Here is a 14,615-nt window from a genome sequence, read left to right as displayed (position 1 = left end):
GGACCTGGAGAAGATCAATGGATGTGATTGTATGAGAATGTAAATCTTGTATATCAAAAGGGCCATCAACAAAGTAAAAAGTTAAATGACAACTTATGAGAAAATATGTATAACACATATAACAAAGGACTAAAAAGAAATATATTTGGTGTATATAAAAAAGATAAATATCCAAAATAAAGAAGCTACAAATCAATAAAAGACAAAGTACCCAATAGAAAAGTGTGCTGTATTATAAATAGATAATTGGTAGAAAAATTACAAAGGGAAATAACATATGCAAAAATATTCAACCCCCCCAATAAATACTTAAAATATCACTTCAGTTTTTCTGATTGGAAAAAATTGGAAGTTGTGAAATTGAAAATAAAAAATACATGAGTTTAAATTTCTGTAATAATTGAGGTTATGAGGAAATACATACTCTCATACTCTAATAGGGAAAATATAAATAAATATGGACATTTTGAGGGCAACATATCCACAACTATAAAATTTTTAATTAACAAAATTGAATAAATATCTGGAAAATTCCTAAAGATACCCCTTTAAATGCATGCATGAGGTATATAAAGAATACTCATTGCAAGAATATTTGTAACAGGGGAAAGTAGGAAATCATCTACTTGCCCATTTTTAGTGACATATCATAAAATATAATGGAAATACTGGGAGCATATAAAGAGTGACATTGATGTATATATACTTACTTGGAGATAATCACTATGACGCTGTTAGGAGGGGAGAAATCAAGCCATAAAATAATCTCAGGAATCTGGTTTTAATTTATATGGAGTAGACTAAACCTGTATGTGAACATTTATAGATACATAGAATACTATCTGGTAAGCTCTACATTAAACACGTAACAATGGATCAATAGTGAAGTAGGGAATTTGTTGGTCTTAGTCACGGGAAAGATGATGGGTACAGAAACACTTTCACTAACTCCATACATTGTTTGCATGATTCATAGCATATACATATGTATTACTTAAGTAATTCTCTTAAAGTACTTTTATTAAGGAGGGCACGTGTTGTGATGAGCACTAGATGTTATACGCAAATAACAAATCGTTGAACACTACATCAAAAACAATGATGTACTGTATGTTGGTTAACTGAACATAATAAAAAAATAACAACAGGACATAGAAATAACAAAAAAATATTTTTAAGCATTTGTTCAGTTTTTGAATGAAACATAGAGTCTTGGTAATATCTATGCCTTTGAAAGAATTATGTCAATACTCTTCAAGGGGCTTTAATGCCAGACAGTTGTGAAACTTTTGAGGGAATTTAAATTTAATAAATCTTGACTGAACAAGGATCACATGAATATAGTTCCACATACAGTCTGGTCAGGTGGCATGAAAGAAGCCCAAAGGAAGAGCTTCAGGGGAAGGGTACAATGACTTGGCAAGGTGGATGGAGCATGGCAGTGATCTCTAGACTCTCTGGGTTTCCTTTTCTTTACCTATAAAATCAAGTACTGGCCAAAGCAGCTTTGCAAACTTTTTCTTTCTCTTGAACACTTTTAAATCTTCAAAATGAAATATTTTTCCATCTTTTTTTGTCTTCTTCAATGTCTTTCAAGAGTGATTTGTAGTTTCTAGAATATAGATCCTTTACGTCTCTGGTTAATTCTGAGATAACGTATGATTTTTGGTGCTATTGTAAATGGAATGGATTCCCTAATTTCTCTTTCTTCAGTATTATTGTTCGTGTACAGAAATGCAACTGATTTCTGAGCATTGATTTTGTATCACGCCACATTACTGAATTGCTCTATAACTTCTAGTAGTTTGGGGGTGGATTCTTTTGGGTTTTCCATATAGAGTATCATGTCATCTGCGAAGAGAGACAGTTTGACTTCTTCTTTGCCGATTTGGATACCTTTTATCCCTTTTTGTTGTCTGATTGCTGTTGCAAGGACTTCTAGTACTATGTTGAAGAATAATGGCGAGAGTGGGCATCCTTGTCGTGTTCCTGATCTTAAGGCAAAGACTTCCAGCTTTCCCCCATTGAGAATGATATTTGCTGTAGGCTTTTCATAGACGGTTTTTATGAGATTGAGGAATGTACCCTCTATCCCTACAATCTGAAGTGTTTTAATCAGAAAAGGATGCTGTGTTCTGTCAAATGCTTTTTCTGCATCTATTGAGAGGATCATATGATTCTTGACTTTTTTTCTTGTTGATATAATCTATCACACTGATAGATTTGTGAATGTTGAACCACCCTTGCATCCCAGGGATGAATCCCACTTAACATAGTTAAAATGTCCATGCTACCCAGAGCAATCTACACTTTCAATGCCATCCCGATCAAAATACCAATGACATTTTTCAAAGAACTGGAACAAACAGCCCTTAAATTTGTGTGGAACCAGAAAAGGCCCCAAATCGCCAAGGAAGTGTTGAAAAGGAAAAACAAAGCTGGGGGCATCACATTGCCGGATTTCGAGCTGTACTACAAAGCTGTGATCACAAAGACAGCATGGTACTGGCACAAAAACAGACACACAGACCAATGGAACAGAATAAAGAACCCAGAAATGGACCTTTGGCTCTTTGGGCAACTGATCTTTGATAAAGCAGGAAAAAACATCCAGTGGAAAAAAGACAGTCTCTTCAATAAATGGTGCTGGGGAAATTGGACAGCTACATGTCAAAGAATGAAACTTGACCACTCTCTCACACCATACACAAAAATAAACTCCAAATGGATGAAAGACCTTGATGTGAGACAGGAATCCATTAAAATCCTAGAGGACAGCATAGGCAGCAACCTCTATGACATTGGCCACAGCAACCTTTTTCATGACACATCTCCAAAGGCAAGAGAAACAAAAGAAAAAATGAACTTGTGGGACTTCATCAAGATAAAAAGCTTCTGAAAAGCCAAGGAAACAGTCAAAAAAACTAAGAGGCAGCCCACGGAATGGGAGAAGATATTTGCAAATGACACTACAGATAAAGGACTGGTATCCAAGATCTACAAAGAACTTCTCAAACTCAATACACAAGAAACAAATAAATCATAAAATGGGCAGAAGATATGAACAGACACTTTTCCAATGAAGACATACAAATGGCTAACAGACACATGAAAAAATGTTCAAAATCATTAGCCATCTGGGAAATTCAAATCAAAACCACACTGAGATACCACCTTACGCCAGTTAGAATGGCAAAAACTGACAATGCAAGAAATAACAATGGTTGGAGAGGATGTGGAGAAAGGAGATCCCTCCTACATTGTTGGTGGGAATGCAAGTTGGTACAGCCACTTTGGAAAACAGTGTGGAGGTCCCTTAAAAAGTTAAAAATTGAGCTACCCTATGATCCAGCCATTGCACTACTGGGTATTTACCCAGTACAGAGGGTAGTGAAAATACAGATGTAGTGAAGAGAAGGGCCATAGGCACCCCAATGTTCATAGCAGCATTGTCCACAATAGCTAAATCATGGAAGGAGCTGAGATGTCCTTCAACAGATGACTAGATTAAGAAGATGTGGTCCATATATACAATGGAATATTACTCAGCCATCAAAAAGAATGATTTCTCAACTTTTGCTGCAACATGGATGGCACTGGAGGAGATAATGCTAAGTGAAATAAGTCAAGCAGAGAAAGACAATTACCATATGGTTTCACTCATTTATGGAACATAAGAAGTAGGAAGATCGGTAGGGGAAGAAAGGGATAAAGAAAGGGCGGTAATTAGAAGGGGGAATGAAGCATGAGAGACTATGGACTCTGGGAAACAAACTGAGGGCTTCAGAAGGATGGGGGGTGGGGGAATGGGATAGTCTGGTGATGGGTAGTAAGGAGGGCACGTATTGCATGGTGCACTGGGTGTTATATGCAACTAATGAATCATGGAACTTTACATCAAAAATCAGGGATGTACTGTATGGTGACTAACATAATATAATAAAAAATATTATTAAAAAATCTTCAAAATGAAATCCTATGAAAATCTCATTATTTAAAACTGATAAACGCAGTATTCCTCCAGTCAAAGGAAGTCACGGGCCAGAGCCCCACTCCCTCTACTTCCTGGGCATCCCTGTGGGCTTTTCCCAGGGTACTCGAGGCCCTGCAGAACACTTCTTAAAAACCTGTAGTCTAAAGCCTTTTCATCTCTAGGAAGACATCATTTTCATTAACTAGATGTAATTTATGAGAACTGACCAAAAGAAAGCCCCAGTGAGGCTAGACAGTGTGTTGTGTTGGTAGAACAGGACTGAGGGACATGAGGAAGGAGAAGCAAAAAAGGGTAGCATCTGTTACACTGTTAAGTCAATGCTAGGCATTGCGTAAGGCATTCAATACCTCACTTGGTTAAATCCTCACAACCATCCTGTAATTTTAGCCTTATATCAATGAGGAAACCAGGAGTTAAGGAACTTGCCACAAATCATGCAGTAGGTACTGATCTAACACTTTAACCAGATTTGCCTAATCGTTAAGGTCATGCTGGCTAGGCCTGGAGCATCGCATCCTACAGAGAAAAGGGGACACAACCAATAATAGCAAGTCTGGGGACTTCAGGAAGTGGCAGAGGATTCCAGGAGAGAGGAGGTGGAAGGATTGCAACATCAGCTCCCTACACTTCCAAGTTTTGTCGGGGATGATACCTTCTAACCATCTATCTAGAAACCTTAGATTGCCACATGTGAAATAACATTAAGGAAAACAGAGGAGGCAGCATGTAATTTAGTTCTTCAATCACGTGGTATATTCTAGAACTTGGAGAGCTTTTAGTTATTTTTTTAAGAGCGATGATAAATTTATACTACTCTTATACCACCTTCTCCAGAGCTGGCAGAGCGAGTGTTGTGGTCAGCGCCTATGGTCAAAGCATCACAACGTGTATCTAGCATGACGTGCTCACACACATGCAAGGCTAGCATAATTCCACAAATCTGCCTCTACAGTAGAACCAACTGACCTAAATGCCTACCCTAATAGGTCGGGTTTTTTCCTGCATGCTAATGACCTGTTTGCTAGTTGTCCCTACTTGTAACTCACCATTGTAAATGTAATTTACATTATTTTCCAGGTAACCGATTCACAGACCTACTCAGACAAGAGCTGAGTCATCTTGGAAGACAGCCCCAAATCTCTCCTGCACAGCAAGCTTTACAAAAGATCATCCTTTGTGGAATGCAAACAAAATGGCCTCCACTGTTGATCAATGTTCACAAGAGTTATTATAAATCCCAGTATTTTTATACTCAGTTGAATATAATGCCATGTGAACAGGGCATCTGCTGACAAGTTACTCAAAAGCAGCCTGAGGTACAACTGAAGATTCCGGGTCCTGTCACGCAAAACTGAGAGCACTTTGTCTTTTAAGCTGGAAGGTTAGGCAAGATTTACACTGAAAGCAGCAACCACAACCAATGACTGAAGCTAGCTAGGATGCACATTTTTCTGAGTCATCACATTCTCCAATTTGAAGGTGAATAAAATATTGGCATAGCCCCAATTCAAACCATTCCTTCAATGCTATTTATATGAAAGGATATTTAAAATAGTAAGAAGAGGGGTGCCTGGGTGGTTCACTTAGTTAAACATCTGCCTTTGGCTCAGGTCATGATCCCCGGGGCCTGGGATCAAGTTCTGTGGCTCTCTCTTTAGCGGGGAGACTGCTTCTCTCTCTCCCTCTGCTTCTCTCCTGCCTCATGTGCTCTGTCTCTCTCAAATAAATAAATAAATAAATAAAATCTTTTTAAAAAATAAATAAAATAGTAAGAAAAAAAGACTTCACTAAAGCATCAAACATAATTTTAATTTTCATATAATTTAAAACACCAGCAATTTCACAGGACAAACATCAGATGTGGAAGTTGACATGATTTTTTTATTCAAAAAAGCAGACAGGAACTGTATCTATTCATACATGTATCCCCCGTGGTTAGTATGAACTGGCATGTAGTTGTTGCTCAATAAATGTTGATTATGTCAATAAAGAAGAGTTAGTTATGGGATTTTGTTTCAGTAGTATAAAACACACTTCTGTTTGAAGACAAAACTTCATTTTTCTGTTGAGGTTTAAAAGTTAGTACACTCTTATCTATTGTAGAATGCCCACCATAGATTAATTTTTTTTTCCTTTTCCTCTCTAGTGAAAGAAGTTTATAGTGAACAAACATCCCAGTTTGCCTTGTCTAGGACTAGAGCCCTTATGTAATTGTTAATAGTACCCTTTCAGAAATGTCACAGTTTAGGAAACAAATTAAACAAACTATATAGTCATCTAGAAAACTGCCATGAAATCAACCTCATATCTCTAGAGATTGTGCCCTGGGGACAATAATCCTCTGTGGGCTTCCTTGGAATCACTCGGAAAACTTCTTAGAGGATAAAACACCTTTGAGTTACTAAGATATCCTCGGAAGAGAGGTTGAACCATTGTTTTTAGTATGAGGAAATCAACTCTTTCAATGATTCCAAAGGAACGTGGGGAGCTGTAGTTGTGGGCCTGTAAGTAGCAAGAAGTCAACCCAGCACACCTGATACCTACTAACACCCTGAGAGGTACCTGTGTGGGAGTCAAACTTAGTGTTTACAGAAGTGTTGGACTCCCTCTAAGGACTCAGGGTCCTAGACAAGGTCTAGATCAGTCTAGAAGCATACAGTCAACCCAGGTACAACAAACACCACCTCTCCTGAGAGCAGTATTAAACAATGACATGATGTGAAGGTCAGAGGCAATGGGAGCTGATCAGCCTAATTTTCTTTCCTTGCTGGGAAGGGAAAGCCAGGTTCTTGCCTCTTCCTGGCTCCCTAGTGTTCTTGGAGACACAGAAGAAGCAAACAAAGCAAAAAGCGTTCAAGAGATTGCTTGAAAATAAAAGAAAGTGGCTTTAATTTAATACCCAGTGTGCAGAGGAATTCACTCAAGATGGACAAAAAGAATAGGGTCTAAATGAGAACCAATAATTTTAAGTAGTATTTTGAGAAGAGGACTTAAAGACAGATGGAATGTCTATACCTGGAGTTGTTCAAGTCCCATAGTGGCTTGCAGTAAAATAGACACATGATCTATTAGGGTCCCAAAGTTAGGCAATGACTAGGATCTTCCACTTCTAAATAATTCACCATAAATTAGCTCTAAGCTTGATAACAAAGACCAGAGGGCAGTCTTGTCTTTGTCCAGAAAGAAATCTGGGATGATGGAAAAATATTAATTCTTAGAAGTATAAGGACAATGACATGGTTTATAGAACTTAAAATTGTTGGTAGGACCATCTGAAACTGAGAAGTTTTCTCTACACTCAGAGGTATTATTAGAATGACTGGCAGAGAAATTAAGACTCTGAAGACCAAAAGCCAAACCTAACAATGCTATTGGACCTAAGTGCTTCTCTTATTAAATACTTATCATTCCAAGGAGATCTCTTTAGAAACACCAGGAAACTCAATGAAAAGAGTATAAAGAATGCATAGAAACCAAGAGCACTAGAAAATTTATAGAAAAGATACATGTGGGGTGCCTCGCTGGCTCAGTCTGTACCACATGTTACTCTTGATCTCAGGGTTGTGAGTTCAAGCCCCATGTTGGGTGTAGAGATTACATAAAAATAAAATATTTTTTAAAATATATATGTAAAAAAAGATTGATAAGAACAAAGAAAGAAAAAGAATGAAGAAAGACATGCAAAGTAAAATTATATAGGAGAACAAGGAAGATAGAACCAACAAGGTTCCCCAAACATGGTACATGCTTTGAGAAAACTGCTGGTATACTATTTTATGGGGAAACTCCTCAATACCAAAAGATAGTCCAGATTTGTGAATGTCTTTGGTCTGGAAAAATATAATGAGTGAGAATCTAGAAATAAGATCCTAAATGTAGTTAATTGCTTTCCTTGTAGGTACAAGGCCAGTATTTTTTTTTTAATATTTATTTATTTTAGAGAGAGAGTGGGTAGAAGGGCAGAGGGAGAGAGAGAATCTCAAGTAGACTCCAGAGTGCAGAGCCCAATGTGGGGCTCCATCCCACGACCCTGGGATCATGACCTGAACCAAATTCAAGAGTCAGACGCTGAATTGACTGAGTTACCCAGGTGCCCCCAAAGCCAGTATTTATATAGCCTAGTGTTTGCATTCATAATTAGGTAAAATGGGAGGTGGCACAGTGAATCACCCAAGTAAGCAGTCATGGGTCTGGTCAGAATGTATATTGAATTCTCTGATCACTAATTGAACAGCTCCACAAGATGGCACATGGAAATTTTCCATAGCATATAGTCTGGGCCAGGCCCTCACTTCCATGAAAGGTAAATTAATTTCTTTACAAAGATCTTGGAGCTTCAAAGGGAAAACTACAGATTGAATCTCAGCTCTCATCTCAATGAAAGCCGAAAAGGGTGAGTGGCTGCCAATTATGAAATACTTCCATTGTTGGCTATTTGGTGGCGAGGTGTCATTTTAAAAAACTGGTTTCACTGATAATTATGCAGCATAGGGGTTATGTTCTAACTTCTCTGAGATTTGGTCAGCGGTTTCCCAGGTTTGAAACAGAGGTAGGTTCTTTGCAAAACTATATTCTCCAGTCCCTACTCACCACATCAAGTTCTGATTTTGGAAATCTAAACTCTCAGTGAGGACATCATGATTGATCTAATTAGTAAATTGGATCCCTTTAAGAATTGTTTTGAGCAACACTTAATATGAAATGAATCATTTCTTTAGTAGCCAAGCAAAAGAGCTTGTAGCATTTCACTCTCCTTACCACCACCCCCCAATCCTATCAACTGATTGGGCTATTAAACACAGTTACGAAACATATTTGTGAGAACTAAACAAAGTCAAACACATAAAGGACATGTTAAGCATCCGGCAGGTACAAAAAAGTAACCCTGTGTTACAGAACAGAAGACAAAAAGAATAATTGTGAACTAATCCAAGTAAACAGGACGTGCTGTCATAATCAATTTAAAGTCAAACACAAGGATCTGTCAATCTGACTCAGGAAAGAAAACAAGGAAAAACTTCCCTCAGCCAGTACTCACTCAACAAGAGTGCCAGCGCTGGTAGATGCATGTCAAGAGAAGCTAGTGGGGTTTTGTGGTTGCACAGATCCTCATTCGTATTTCTCACCTTGTTAAGGCCTTGCCCTCTGACATGGGCAAGACATTCATTCATTCCACAAATATGTATTGATTCTACACTGAACCAGGTTCTAGCACACTGTATTTAATGCTTTCTCTTTTTTTCTATAAACTGAAGAATACTCTTGCTTGTGAGTAAAATAGGTGGAAATAATCTCTGATGCGACGAAATGACTCAGTTCTAGTTTATGTTTGATTAGTTGTTAAATATGTGACCATCAGCAAGTTAGATCCTTGGTTTTCTCATCTATAAAATGGCTTGTAAACAACTGCCCCATGTACTGCCAAGTATAAGCTCTTATAAAATTTTAAGCGATGATAAACAGTAGGCAAGTTGCTATGCTTTTCATCCAGAAGGGTGTGTTGGGCTTTTAAATGTCAGAGAAAATTTTGTTATAGAAAAGGATGGTTGGTAATTCCATCCTCCCCTTTGCTCTGCTACCCCACAATGGGCACTTGTCATACCTCCCCCTTCCCCTTGACAGTGATGGGCGCACAGTGGAAGCCAGCCCTATTAGGTCACATAATCAGAAAACTGTAAGAACCACAGTCTAAAGCTGTGGTAGCCGTGTCCCCACTATGCAGAGAATGGTGGGTTACAGAATTCAGCCAATATTCTGCTTGTCAAGCAGAGATGAGAGACAAAGGGAGTTCTGATGGAATGGAAACTACTAGTCTTCTGGAGAGCTCTCAAGGCACATCTTTCGGTTCTAATAAATCTTTTTTTGTGTAAGCTAATTTGCATTGGTTTCTGTCACCAATGCAATGGCTGACCCATAGAAAAAGGCAGAGAAACTCACATTTTCTTTGTGCTTGCATTAAATGCTACCTTTAAGAATGCATGGGACTGTGAAAGTGGTCAGAACTCTTTTCTAAGGGACATTCAAAGCCACAGTATCTGGCTTTGGTAGAGAAGGGATTCATGTTGATTTGTGGACAGGGCAGTGGGCCTGAAGTTCTCTGGCTTGGGTCTGAGCTCAGGTCCCCAGAGCTATGCCATCCTGACCTTTAAGCCACAATTAAGGTATTAGATGCATAAACAGGATGTTAATCCTGGAGATGCAACCAGGTGAGTTTTTGACTTCAAGCCATTCATATAGCTTCTCCAGGGCTGGTTTGCATTACAAAATAAGGGTCTCACATTGCAAAGTGCTGTAATTCTTGAAGCTCTCATAAAAATTTGTTTTAAACATACTAAAAAATTGACTATAAGAAATGCTATGAGAAGTGTGGATGGGGAAAGATTTAGATGAAAATAGTCTATTAGGATTATGTTTCTTTTAAATAATATTTATAGTATCAATAATAACTAAAACCTACAGCATTATGAGATGACAGGCATTGTTCTAAATGTTAACTCATTTAATCCTCACATCAACTCTATGAAATAGATACTATTATTATCCCCAGTTCATAGCTGAAGAAACCAGGCACAGAGAAGTTGAATAACTTGCCCGAGGCTACACAATTAGCATGTCAGAAATAAAAACCTAACTCATGCAATTAGCACCCAAAATTCAAGCTCTTAATAACTATGCTATGTATCCATTGTTAAGTGTGCCCACCTCTCTGCCTGACACAAAGGAAAATTCAACAAGTGCTCATTAACTCCTAGCAGATGAATCAAGTAACCTTTGTAAAGGTCATTTTTTTTCAAAGTCACTGGGACTGTAGTGGCGGTACCTGTCCATGAGATAAGATAGCCTTGGTCATATTTTGCAGCCATAGTCCCAAGTGAACGCTCCTTTTTGTCATGTTCCCACCAGAGTTCTTAGAGCATTATGCGCAAAGGCTAATTAATTTTTGTTAAAGGTAGGACAATCTATGTGTGTATTTCCTTGGAAAGTGGATTACGCTAAACACACTGGCTTTTGACAAGCAGTCCTACCTCATGTTGATGGGTAAAATCAGGACATAAACTCTTAAGAGACAAAGAAGAGCAGAGAAAAAGAATATGGTCATCAAGAACACTCATTTGTCTTCTCTCCCATTTGTTAAACGAAGGCACTATTTTCTCTCATCAGAGACCTACATAAAAAGTCCTTTACATTACGACTTTCTCAGCTCCCAGTTGGCAGAAATGACTTCTATAACTAGTCTACAATTTGGACGGTATCCTCATAATAAAATTTACTGAAGAAAACGTATTAGATCAGAGTAAACTTTGATAAGTGACCTATCCCTTTAAACTAGCATCAGATTTTCCTACATTAACTTTACAGTAAAGAATTCTATTGCTAGACTCACACTCAGTGGTTTAATAAAACCACTTCCTCATCAGAATGCCGAGATAAAGTTTATTAGTCCATACCAGCAGAGCTTATCTAAGCAATGGAAAAGACCATTGTAATTATTATCTACGGTGTGGTTTTACGAAACAGCTGAAGTTTAGTAATTTGTACTTTTATTGTACAACAGCTTCAAGGATCTAAGGAACAAAATGGCTTAAAGTTTAATTCAAACTCAAACTATGACAATTACCAAACCAGGGTTTGGAAAATTTGGATTATAAGGACAACCAAGAGCTCTCATGTGATCAGAACAATAGCTGTGGAAAAAAACTATTAGATCACTGCATCTACTGATCCCCCTGCTGGTTCTAGAGAAGCAATTAGAGTCTCCCTTGCTCTGGTGTGGCTCTGCGGAGTGCAGAGGGACAGCTTTAACTCCTTGTGGTGCAGCCAGGTTTGCAGTGGGGAGCACTGGGGCACTGCCCATCCAGGCAGCGGGGACAGGGTGGCGGTAGGAGGGAGGAAACTCGACCCAAGCTAAATCCTGGACTCAGTTTGTGTCTGTGCTCCAACGTGAATCTTAAACAGGATACGCCTGGACTTATTTTGCAGAACTTTCCCACATGTGATAAATGCAGCCGCAGGAGCAACACCTCACCAAGCTCTGAGAAGACACAAACACTCCAAACAGGGGACAGCCTATTGAGTTCAGCCCGTGGAAAAAGCCCTGCCTGTTGGAGCTCAGAAGTCTCTCCAGCTGCAGCAGGGTACAGGTTCAAGTCTTTACTTGTCGGATGACTTCTGAATTACTAGCAGAAGCTGTGCAACTGTCGTGCCCGCAAGGCTCTCTAGATGGAGATACAGCTTGTCTTGAGGGCTGTGCTAGAGGTTTCAGGGAGCCCCTACAGTGACAATAACCCCACGTCAAGAAGAGGTTGTGCGAGCCAGAAAATGAGAGTTTGACGTCATCAAAATTATTTACCCTTACTCTCCTGCCCAGAAAATGAACTAATAAAAACTGAATTGAAAAGGTGACTCCTTTCTGCCCCTTCTGACAGTTTGAACAGAGGAGAGGGATCCAGAGATGTTAGACTGGAAATAAATTTCTGACCTTGGGCCCCAAATTAGATGGCTTCAAAACCATTCCATTTCAAATACTGTAGCAGAAATGTGTGGGAGGGATCTCTGGATTTTGAGGGGTGAGATGAGTGGGGGTCCCTGTGGGGCCACACACTCTTTTGAAACAGTGTTCATAGCTAATACCGTAGCCAGGCTCCAAGATGGCCCCTGACGATCTCTGTCTCCCGGTATTCACACACTAGACTAGTTCACTGACACTTTGTTCCAAAATTGCAACAACAGAATATGGCACAAGTACTGGGATGTCATTTCTGAGATTAGGTTTTAAGAGACTGTGGCTTCCCTTGGGGTTTTCCCCACCCGCCAGCAGCCTTATGAAGAGGTTCACATGACCAGAACTCGATGGCCTACCAACAGCCAGTGAGGAACTGAGATCCACCAACCACTCCGTGAGCGAGCTTGGAAGCAGACTCGCCAACCCCAGTCCAGCCATGGCATGACACAGCCCCAGCGAACTGCTTGGCAGCATTATCATCAAAGACTCAGAGCCAAAACCACCCAGTTAAGCTACACCTGGATTCCAAAGTAAGTTGCCACATTTCAAGGTAACTTTGTTAGTCGGCAACAGGTAACTACACAGAGCCTATATTCCTTCTCATAGTAGATAGTCTACGAAACTCTCTTGACTATAGGCATGAAAGTGGCAACTGGGGACACAGATAGCTAATGAAGCATCCAGTTGGATTTTCAGTGGCCCTTGATTTAAATTTTTCTGTCCAGCTACCCCAGAACCAAAACCATCTTCCTTGCCTCCTGAGGAAAACTGCATGGTCCTTTCCTAGTTTGACTACTTCTAATTTTAGTTGAAACTGAGCTGTGTTCATCTAGTTTGCTTTAAGCTGGTCCCTCTGCTGACTGAGATGTTTCCATTCCATGTCCATTTATTCATTCATTCAACAACAGTTTAATGAGTGCCACTACTTTAGGTGCTGGGGCTCTAGCAGTGAACAAAACTAATAAGGCCCTTAGCCTCAAGAGCTTACACCTAGTATCCTCTCCTGATAAGCTCTATCTCCCTGACTACAAAGCTGTCCTTCTGACCTTTCCTACCAGCTACCTGGGCCTTGAATCTCCATCTAAACTCTTGCTTAGGGGGACCCAGGACTTGACAGCCTTTCAATGGGAGCCTAAAAGACACATTTCCTCTATAAGACGTAGCATTTGTAATGACTCCTAACAATTATTGGTAGTCATTTATCCCATAATTGACAACTGCCAAACACACAGTTATGGGCACATTTATTGGAGGTAGGCATTTGACACTCCTACCTCGCTTCCTTACTGCTAATGCATATGTTCCTCACCCTTCACAGCAAGTCTTAATAAATTATACTTTATTAGTTGATAGACATTCTGATGTGACATATCCTGCCTGGTACCCACTTGGACTTGGACCATGCAGATGGGTAAGATCCAAGCAATTCACTTACATAAAAATTGGCTGAGAGTGTCTCAAATGCATTACATACCTGAGGTGACTTTTCTGCCCTCCTTGGTTCATCTTTATTCTTGCACAAAGTCTAGGTGAGAGGAAAACCCATGTTTCCTAGGTCACTGCAGCCAGAAAAATAAATGTTGTGAAAGAAATTATCACAAAACAGTATTTCCTGACTCTGCCCCAATCAGCGTCAGTTCCTCCCAAGAAGTACAAAAATTCTCAAAAACTGCTTTTTCTGTGTTCCACAAGAAACTTCTCTTCTCCTGTCCTATATTCACGCCCACTGTGGACACCAAAGTTCGTGGCCACAGCTGATGCCCGTTAAAGGCCCAAGGCCCCATCCTGAGGCTACACAACCCTGAGCCAAAGCTCCATCTCCTGAATCTGCTAGGCCCTCGTCTGACAAAGCTGCTGAAACTATTACACAAGAAACAGGGATTAATCTGAGTGTTAGGGATTAATTTGAGGGGGTGGCCACAGTGTCACCCCTTTTCTCAAGTACTGGTTACCTTTTCTTTCTGTAAATGAAATTTTGCTCAGCATACTCATAAACACGGCATATTCCCTACCTCCTTTTTGCAAATTTTTCAGACTTGTTCCCACGGGCCTGAATGCTGGGTGAGCTTAGTTGAGGCTTCAGCTAAACCCCTGATTTAAGGGTATCCGAGGAAAACC

At 39.6% G+C, this 14,615-nt stretch overlaps 1 long non-coding RNA gene across 1 annotated transcript in view; it reads right to left on the bottom strand.

The window, feature by feature from the left end:
- Window positions 1-14,047, bottom strand: part of LOC148110133 (uncharacterized) — a 172,541-nt gene extending 158,494 nt beyond the window's left edge. The window contains exon 1 of the long non-coding RNA XR_015724585.1: window positions 13,972-14,047. This is a non-coding gene — a long non-coding RNA (uncharacterized LOC148110133). The remainder of the gene's footprint in view (window positions 1-13,971) is intronic.
- Between the last annotated feature and the right edge of the window lie 568 nt (window positions 14,048-14,615).

The sequence above is a fragment of the Ursus americanus genome, chromosome 5 (genome assembly GCF_024610735.1).
Source record: "Ursus americanus isolate L20-20 chromosome 5, mUrsAme1.1.p, whole genome shotgun sequence".
NCBI lineage: Eukaryota > Metazoa > Chordata > Mammalia > Carnivora > Ursidae > Ursus > Ursus americanus.
This window is presented reverse-complemented; position numbering and strand designations above follow the sequence as displayed.